Consider the following 9826-nt stretch of genomic DNA (forward strand, 5'->3'; position numbering starts at 1 on the left):
ACGGTACATATCCACAGCCATTGGAGGCTGGAAACTATTGCCAAAAATGACATTCCCTCATCGAAAGGAAGCTTTCACATAATCAAATGAAGCACAATGCTGGAAATCTGTCCCTATCCACAGAAACTAGTCCCAGCATTCTATGACAAACACAGATGGTTTTATATCAAATGAATAGCAGAAAGCAGAGTGAGGAAGAGAGACTCTGATACAGATGTACTGCCAGTTCCTTAATGTTTTGGCTGTATACATAGCCTAATATTAAACAGAGCTAAGTGGGCATGAGTTACACATGACACGCCAATGGTAATTTAACAGAGTTTTAAACCTATCTGCCAAGAACAGCTGGTTTTCTGTTTTCGTCTCCCCAATCAGACCACACCCAGACAACATTCTAACAACATTCTTGCTTGAGAAATTTCTCTGGGCTAAGAAGCTATTTTTATTTATTTATGACCATTTTATTTGAAAACAGAAAGGTACTTCATTGTTACCCAGAGATGATTTGATGTTGATATAACAAATGGCTGCATTGGATCTGAAATATAACAATGATCAATGAAATCTCCAGGGAGCCGATTGTTCTGGCAAAGGTGCGTCCGTAGCAGATGTACGTACGTATAATATGAATGAATATAGGCTACCCTGTTTTTGCCAGACAAAACAGGAGAAACAGGTGCTTTCTGGTCACTAATCAGGATATGTGGAAACGCCTTTGGGTGCCAATGCTGAAGACTGGTCTGTTGTCTACAGTCAACACGCACAACTTTGTTGGTTCTGAAGCACATACAGTATTAGATGTTTTTGAGACAAGAAATTGGTGCAATGCTGTAGCCTATGTTACTGACTAGATTAAATAGGCAATGTTATAACTATAAAATACAAATGGTAGCCTACACGTAGCCTGTAAAAACATGTACATATTTTTTTATATATCTTACAGTTCAACATTTTGGGGTCACTTAGAAATGTCCTTGTTTTTGAAAGAAAAGCACATTTGTTGTCCACTTAAATAACTTCAAATTGATCCGAAATACAGTGTAGACATTGGTAACGTTGTAAATGACTTTTGTAGCTGGAAACAGATGATTTTTAATGGAATATCTACATAGGCTTACAGAGGCCCATTATCAGCAACCATCACTCCTGTGTTCCAATGGCACGTTGTGTTAGCTAATCCAAGTCTATCATTTTAAAATGCCAATTGATCATTAGAAAACCATCTGCAATTATGTTAGCACAGCTGAAAACTGTTGTTCTGATTAAAGAAGCAATAAAACGGGCCTTCTTTAGACTGGTTGAGCATCTGGAACATCAGCATTTGTGGGTTCGATTACAGACTAAAAATGGCCAGAAACAAAGAACTACCTTCTGAAACTCATCAGTCTATTCTTGTTCTGAGAAATGAAGGCTATTCCATGCGTGAAATTGCCAAGAAACTGAAGATCTCGTACAACACTGTGTACTACTCCGTCACAGAACAGCGCAAAGAGGCTCTAACCAGAATAGAAAGAGGAGTGGGAGGCCCCGGTGCACAACTGAGCAAGAGGACAAGTACATTAGAGTGTCTAGTTTGAGAAACAGATGCCTCACAAGTGCCTCCTGGCAGCTTCATTAAATAGTACCCGCAAAACACCATTCTCAACGTCAACAGTGAAGAGGCGACTCCGGGATGCTGGCCTTCCAGGCAGAGTTGCAAAGAAAAAAGCCATATCTCAGACTGTCCAATAAAAAGAAAAGATTAAGAACTGAAAAAGAACACAGACACTGGACAGAGGATCTCTGCCTAGAAGGCCAGCATCCCGGAGTTGCCTCTTCACTGTTGACGTTGAGACAATCAACATGTTTAAGACTAATTCCCTAATGGACATTTTCACTTCTGCTCTCTCAACCTCTCCCCCTGCCTCGTCTTTCCACCCCTTTCCCTCCCTGTTTCGCTATCGCATAACCTTTCTTTTCCCCTCTCTGTAGCTCGCTCCCCATCTCTCTGTCACTCTGTCTCTCCAGTCACCCCCCCTCACCCTCTCTCTAACAGACCGCTAGGAGACACAAGGCATCACCCTCTGTTAGAATGAGGAGGAAACCCATGTGACCTCTGAAGATATCAAAACAACGTCTTCAAGTGTTGAGTGGACCTTTTCAGTCTAAAGCCTTTATATCTAGAAGGAAGTATTCAGTCTCCTCTCCTCTGTAGAATCTTTCCACTGATTAAACCACTGTCTCTCTCTCACCCCTATCTGTCATTGAGGGACAAACTTTCCCAGGGACGACTGAATTCTCCCATTGGCTGAATTTGGCTCAATCAAACAACCAATCATGGCATCTCTAGCACTTGTCCTTGGTTACCGTGGTTGGCACGTCAACACAGAAAAACTTCACCTAACTGTCATTGAGTTCTAATCCTTCTCTGACCTCTTTGAGGGGAAAGAGGACTCTGAGACTCTGTGTGTGTGTGTGTCTGTGTCTCATACAGGTCAGTGTCAGCCTCACAAAGGGGCCATTCTGTTCTATCAGTTCAGCAGTTCTATTCTGCTCAGCGTTCTACACCGACCTCGTAAATGCTTGGCCCAGGTCATTAAGCAGTTTAACGATGCGTGGAGGCGTGAAAGAGATTTCAAAGAAAGCCGAAAATTCCTGTCCATGAATAAAAGTTTAAAACATTTCTCAAAATACAGATTTTTTTTTAGGTATTAAAGAAAATGTTTTATGGACTAAACATGGAAGTTATATCAAATGTACTATCCAATTAATTTCCACATCAAATTCTTGTTTCATAAGATCAAAAGCATATCGCTGTCTCCTTGTGGAAGGAAAACATGTCTAATTGAAGCTCTAATTCCACTCCAAGACTTCTGTTTTTGTCGTTCGGGATTTTATCAGTCATGTAAAAGGGGGAGTAATCTCATTAAGTGATATGGGGGAAACTTAGGCATCAGCGGAATTAAAAACTAACACGGGAAACTATTTGTAACGTATACTACTGGCTGAGAATAAATGATGTACACTGAAAACAAATGATTAACGTTCGTCTGCTGTCTACGACTAGAGACGGGGTGAACAGACATATGGAAAAAGGACAGTGATGGATTTTGGCTTCCTGGGAGCTGGTTTAGTGACAATTACTTTGGATAAAGTTAGGAGATGCAGCAGAAAACAAAACCAAGGAATGTCTAGTACAATACTATCCTAGGGAAATGTCTAGTACTATACTATCCTAGGGAAATGTCTAGTACTATACTATCCTAGGGAAATGTCTAGTACTATACTATCCTAGGGAAATGTCTAGTACAATACTATCCTAGGGAAATGTCTAGTACTATACTATCCTAGGGAAATGTTTAGTACTATACTATCCTAGGGAAATGTCTAGTACTATACTATCCTAGGGAAATGTCTAGTACTATACTATCCTAGGGAAATGTCTAGTACAATACTATCATAGGGTAATCGCTAGTGATAACATTTCAAGATGGAGTTGCATAACAGCAGAATAAAAATGTCAATGTATAAAACAATGATGCAATAAACTTAGTGTCTATAATTTAATCTGAACCATATTTAGGTTTTGCTCTTTGTCAGTAACCTAATAATGCTAGTGAATTGAACACAATTAAAATTTAAATAAAAAACAATATTTGCCCTAATACAATCAAGACATAATGTAAAACACACACTCATTATAACAACCCATTAGACACAGGCTAGCTGTCCACTTTTGTATTTGTGCTACCATTGTGTAACCAATGGCCTTTTGAACAGCATTCAACAGCTTTGTGTTTGGCAGGCTAAAGCCAGACCAGTCCAAGCAGGGCAAAGCAGAGCTAAGCAGAGCAGAGTCAGTGGAAAACCAAGTTCACGGGGTTTAGCATGTCATGTAACTGAGGAGATATGGAGAGAAGAAGACTCCCTGTGCAGTGGGGTGGGGGGTGGGGGGGGTGGGGGGGGCAACAATCAGCTGCTGTCAGAGGATGAGGAAATATAAATCAATAAGTGAATGATTGCGATTGGTCTTTGAGAGAGAATTCTTTCCACAGCTCACTACTGTTGGACATACTGAAAACAACAACACCCAGATCCTAAGATACACATGACAGTCATCATTGACAGGGAAGTGCCTTTTAAATCATATGGCTTAACAGTCCATATGATTTATGTGGGGCCATGTCTTTAAAGGCCCAATGCATATTTTTTTTTTTTTTATCAAATCATTTATAACAATTAACTACCTTAAATTAATGTAATAGTTTCCCATAATATATATATATTTTTTAAATAACTTCCCAACTAGTCTTCGTAGCAAGGGGTAGCTTACAATATCTCAGGAATAGCCTTCATTTCTCAGTGGTAGCTAGCTAAGCAGGCTAGCTAGCTAATATTAGCACTACAGCTACTACTAAATTAGCTAGCTACCTCAGGTAATTGGATTTAGTTTACGTTACTTCCCATAGAAAACTCACCCAAGGTTAGCAAGCTGAGCTGACAGTTTTTCCTCAGTGTGTTACAGCTCATCTGAGCGTCTTCAGTTTCAACTGTCTTCATTATATCAGGGCAGGTCACGTGATCAGACCGGCAGATCACGTTGTCAGGCCAGCTGTGTGAACTTAGCGTTGCCTTTCCTATCTAGTGAACTAATTCTGACCAGAACAGGTCAATGTCTTGGTCAGTTAAGAATGTATTAGCACACTCTGGTGTTAACAGCATTATGCCCTGAGGGGAATGCTGCATCTTTAGCCTCCTGACCTAGACACACAATGTCTATTCTCTCACACCATAGTGGTTACAAGATCAGGGTAGACCCTGTCTGTCATCAAAACACTGATCTAAGGTCAGTTGTGTTGTATTATCCCTCAAACTTAAGGTTAGGACTTGGAGAGCAAATTCTGATCCTTGAACTGTGGCTAAAGGAGGAAATTATATCCCTAGCTCTGTCAGTTGACCCTGATCTCTGAAAAGGTCAGAGGTGAATAAGCACTCAGGAGAGGTCAGGGGTCAAGAGACAAAGATGACCTAGTCAGCTATCTGCTCCTGACAACAGCACCGGGCATCAAGTGCAACTTCAACACAAATTGTAACCAATCATGGACAAGCCTGTAAAGGACGAAGGCTGATGGACGAGGCTTATCTGTTTTCTTCTAACATTCTAATGTCAAGTGCCACCGCTGCCGGGACTTTAACACCCCTCCTCACCTCTTCAAACACACACACACACACACACACACACACACACACACACACACACACACACACACACACACACACACACACACACACACACACACACACACACACACACACACACACACACACACACACACACACACACACACACACACACACACACACACACACACCTTTCCAAACATTGCTGCCAACTCCTGCTCACTACAGAGCATCACACAACCCTTCCTGGTATAACTTGCCCAAGACTCCCCCATTTCTCCTTCACCCATATCCAGATGGCCGATGTTCTGAAAGAGCTGCAAAATCTGGACCCCCTCTTCAAAGTGGGAGACAATCTAAACCCAAACTGCTACAGAACTATATCTATCCTACCCTGCCTTTCTAAGGTCTTCGAAAGCCAAATTAACAAACAGATCACCGACCATTTCGAATCCAACCGTACCTTCTCCGCTATGCAATCTGGTTTCCGAGCTGGTCATGGGTGCACCTCAGCCACGCTCAAGGTCCTAAACGATATCTTAACTGCGATCGATAAGAGACATTACTCTGCAGCTGTATTCATGGACCAGGCTAAGGCTTTCGTCTCTGTCAATTACAACATTCTTATCAGCAGACTCAACAGCGTTGGTTTCTCAAAAGACTGCCTCGCCTGGTTCACCAACGACTTCTCAGACAGAGTTCAGTGTGTCAAATCGGAGGGCCTGTTGTCCAGACCTCTGGCAGTCTCTGTGGGGGTGCCACAGGGTTCAATTCTCGGGTCAACTCTTTTCTCTGTATACATCAATGATGTCGCTCTGGCTGCTGGTGATTCTCTGATCCACCTCTACGTTGACGACACCATTCTGTATACTTCTGGCCCCTCTTTGGACACTGTGTTAACAACCCTCCAGACGAGCTTCAATGCCATGCAACTCTCCTTCCGTGGCCTCCAACTGCTCTTAAATGCAAGTAAAACTAAATGCATGCTCTTCAACTGATCGCTGCCCGCACCTGCCCGCCCATCCAGCATCACTACTCTGGATGGTTCTGACTATGTGGACAACTGCAAATACCTAGGTGTCTGGTTAGATTGTAAACAATCCTTCCAGACTCACATTAAGCACCTCCAATCCAAAATTAAATCTAGAATCGGCTTCCTATTTCGTAAACAAAGCATCCTTCACCCATGCTGCCAAACATACCCTTGTAAAACTGACCATCCTACCGATCCTTGACTTCGGCGATGTCATTTACAAAATAGCCCCCAACACTCTACTCAGCAAATGGGATGCAATCTATCACAGTGTCATCCGTTTTGTCACCAAAGCCCCATATACTACCCAACACTGCGACCTGTATGCTCTCATTGGCTGGCCCTCGCTTCATATTCGTCGCTCCAGGCCGTCTATAAGTCTTTGCTAGGTAAAGCTCCACCTTATTATCTCAGCTCACTGGTCACCATGGCAGCACGCGCTCCAGCAGGTATATTTCACTGGTCACCCCCAAAGCCAATTCCTCGTTTGGCTGCCTTTCCTTCCAGTTCTCTGCTGTCAATGACTGGAATGAACTGAAAAAAACACTGAAGCTGGAGACTCACATATCCCTCTCTAACTTTAAGCACCGGCGGTCAGAGCTGCTCACAGATCACTGCACCTGTACATAGCCCATCTGTAAATAGCCCATCCAACTACCTCATCCCCATACTGTTATTTATTTTTTTGCTGCTTTGCACCTGAATATCTCAACTTGCACATTCATCTTCTGCACATCTGTCATTCCAGTGTTTAATTGCTTAATTGTAATATTTTTCGCCACTGTGGCCTATTTGTTCCCCTATCCTCCCATATCTTACCTCATTTGCACACACTGTATGTATCCTTTTCTATTGTGTTATTGACTGTATGTTTGTTTTATTCCATGTGTAACTCCGTGTCGTTGTATGTGTCGAACTGCTGTGCTTTATCTTGGCCAGGTCGCAGTTGTAAATGAGAACTTGTTATCAACTGGCCTACCTGGTTAAATAAAAGTGAAATTAAATAAAAAAAGAACTCTTCCCCTGTGATCTTGGTGTTTGTCGTCTGCTTGAGGTTACACTGTGTGTTGTCTTAGCCCTGTCGTCTGCTTGATGTTACGCTGTGGGTTGTCATAGCCCTGTCGTCTGCTTGACGTTATGCTGTCTGTTGTCTATGCCCTGCCGTCTGCTTGATGTTACGCTGTGTGTTGTCATAGCCCTGTCGTCTGCTTGAGGTTACGCTGTGTGTTGTCATAGCCCTGTCGTCTGCTCGACGTTATGCTGTGTGTTGTCATAGCCCCGTCGTCTGCTTGAGGTTATGCTGTGTGTTGTCATAGCCCTGTCGTCTGCTCGATGTTACACTGTGTGTTGTCATAGCCCTGTCGTCTGCTTGAGGTTACGCTGTGTGTTGTCTTAGCCCTGTTGTCTGCTTGATGTTACGCTGTGTGTTGTCATAGTCCTGTCGTCTGCTTGATGTTACGCTGTGTGTTGTCTTAGCCCTGTCGTCTGCTTGATGTTACGCTGTGTGTTGTCTTAGCCCTGTCGTCTGCTTGATGTCATGCTGTGTGTTTTCCCGTCTATCACGTTCAAGCCTTTGTACTTAGATCACTGACTGTAACAGCAGGATAAGGCATCACATTAAGACTTCTCTAACCGATGTGAATGAAGAGGTCTGTATTTGTGTGTGTCTCTGTGTGTGTGCAAAACAGGAAGAAAGTATCAGACCAACAAACCATTAATTAGCAACATAAACCATGACGTGCTGCCTGTGAAGAAGACAGCAGGTAGCCTAGTGGTTAGAGCGTAGGGATGGCAGGTAGTCTAGTGGTTAGAGCGTAGGGATGGCAGGTAGCCTAGTGGTTAGAGCATAGGGATGGCAGGTAGCCTAGTGGTTAGAGCGTAGGGATGGCAGGTAGTCTAGTGGTTAGAGCGTAGGGATGGCAGGTAGCCTAGTGGTTAGAGCGTAGGGATGGCAGGTAGCCTAGTGGTTAGAGCGTATGGATGGCAGGTAGCCTAGTGGTTAGAGCGTAGGGATGGCAGGTAGCCTAGTGGTTAGAGCGTAGGGATGGCTGGTAGCCTAGTGGTTAGAGCGTAGGGTTGGCAGGTAGCCTAGTGGTTAGAGCGTAGGGATGGCAGGTAGCCTAGTGGTTAGAGCGTAGGGATGGCAGGTAGCCTAGTGGTCAGAGCGTTGGGCCAGTAACCGAAAGGTTGCTGGATTGAATCCCCGAGCTGACAAGGTAAAAATCTGTTGTTCTTCCCCTAAACAAGGCAGTTAACCCACTGTTCCCCGGTAGGCCGTCATTGTAAATAAGAATTTGTTCTTATTAACTGACTTGCCTAGTTAATTAAAGAAAGGCTACATTTTTTTAAGAAGACGTATCTCACAGCATGATGGCCCACAGGTTAACACATGTTAGGCACGGGAGGTTGTTTTTTTCCCCGTAAGGTGTGCACGTGCTTGCGTGTGTGTGTTCGCATCCGTGTGCATGTGCCTATACGAGTGTGTGTGTTCACATGTGAGTATTAAGCTGTGTGTGGGCGTGTGATAGATGACAATATCCAAATGGAAAACGCAGGTTGTAACTCGTCTATCTCTCCCCCAGATGTAGTCTCTCGATGTTCCTCATATTTCATTTCTCTGTTTTCCACTGAACTTTAATTCCGTTCTGAAAAATAAAACCACTGTTTAGGACATTCATCTTTTAGGACATTCATCTTATTTATGGTTATCGGTTGTTCTCATCGTGCAAACAGCAACTTGTTACTTATTTTATCTGGAAAAGCACTCCTATTGTTTTGTCAGAAGGAAGACTTATTGTCTTGTAAGACCAGACACCAAAACACAGGTCTGGTCTTGAGCCCCGACTCTGAGAATCTAAAGAGTTCTTCTCTCTCTAGACGCAGTGTAGACTCACCATCATGACTTGCATGCTGTGTGGACGCTGTGGGGACTCGCCATCATGACTTGCATGCTGTGTGTGGACACTGTGGGGACTCGCCATCATGACTTGCATGCTGTGTGTGGACACTGTGGGGACTCACCATCATGACTTGCATGCTGTGTGTGGACACTGTGGGGACTCGCCATCATGACTTGCATGCTGTGTGTGGACACTGTGGGGACACACCATCATGACTTGCATGCTGTGTGTGGACACTGTGGGGACTCGCCATAATGACTTCATGCTGTGTGGACGCTGTGGGGACTCGCCATCATGACTTATATGCTGTGTATGGACGCTGTGTGGATGCTGTGGGGACTCACCATCATGACTTGTATGCTGTGTGGACGCTGTGGGCACTCACCATCATGACTTGCATGCTGTGTGTGGACACTGTGAGGACTCACCATCACGACTTGCATGCTGTGTGTGGACACTGTGGGGACTCACCATCATGACTTGCATGCTGTGTGTGGACGCTGTGTGGATGCTGTGGGGACTCGCCATCATGACTTGCATGCTGTGTGTGGACGCTGTGTGGATGCTGTGGGGACTCACCACACACAGGGACTCGCTGTGTGTGGACACTGTGGGGACTCGCCATCATGACTTGCATGCAGTGGATGCTGTGTGGACGCTGTGGGGACTCGCCATCATGACTTGCATGCTGTGTGTGGATGCTGTGTGGACGCTGTGGGGACTCGCCATCATG

The sequence above is a fragment of the Oncorhynchus mykiss genome, chromosome 4 (assembly GCF_057628025.1).
Source record: "Oncorhynchus mykiss isolate SJ-2025 chromosome 4, ASM5762802v1, whole genome shotgun sequence".
Taxonomy (NCBI): Eukaryota; Metazoa; Chordata; class Actinopteri; order Salmoniformes; family Salmonidae; genus Oncorhynchus; species Oncorhynchus mykiss.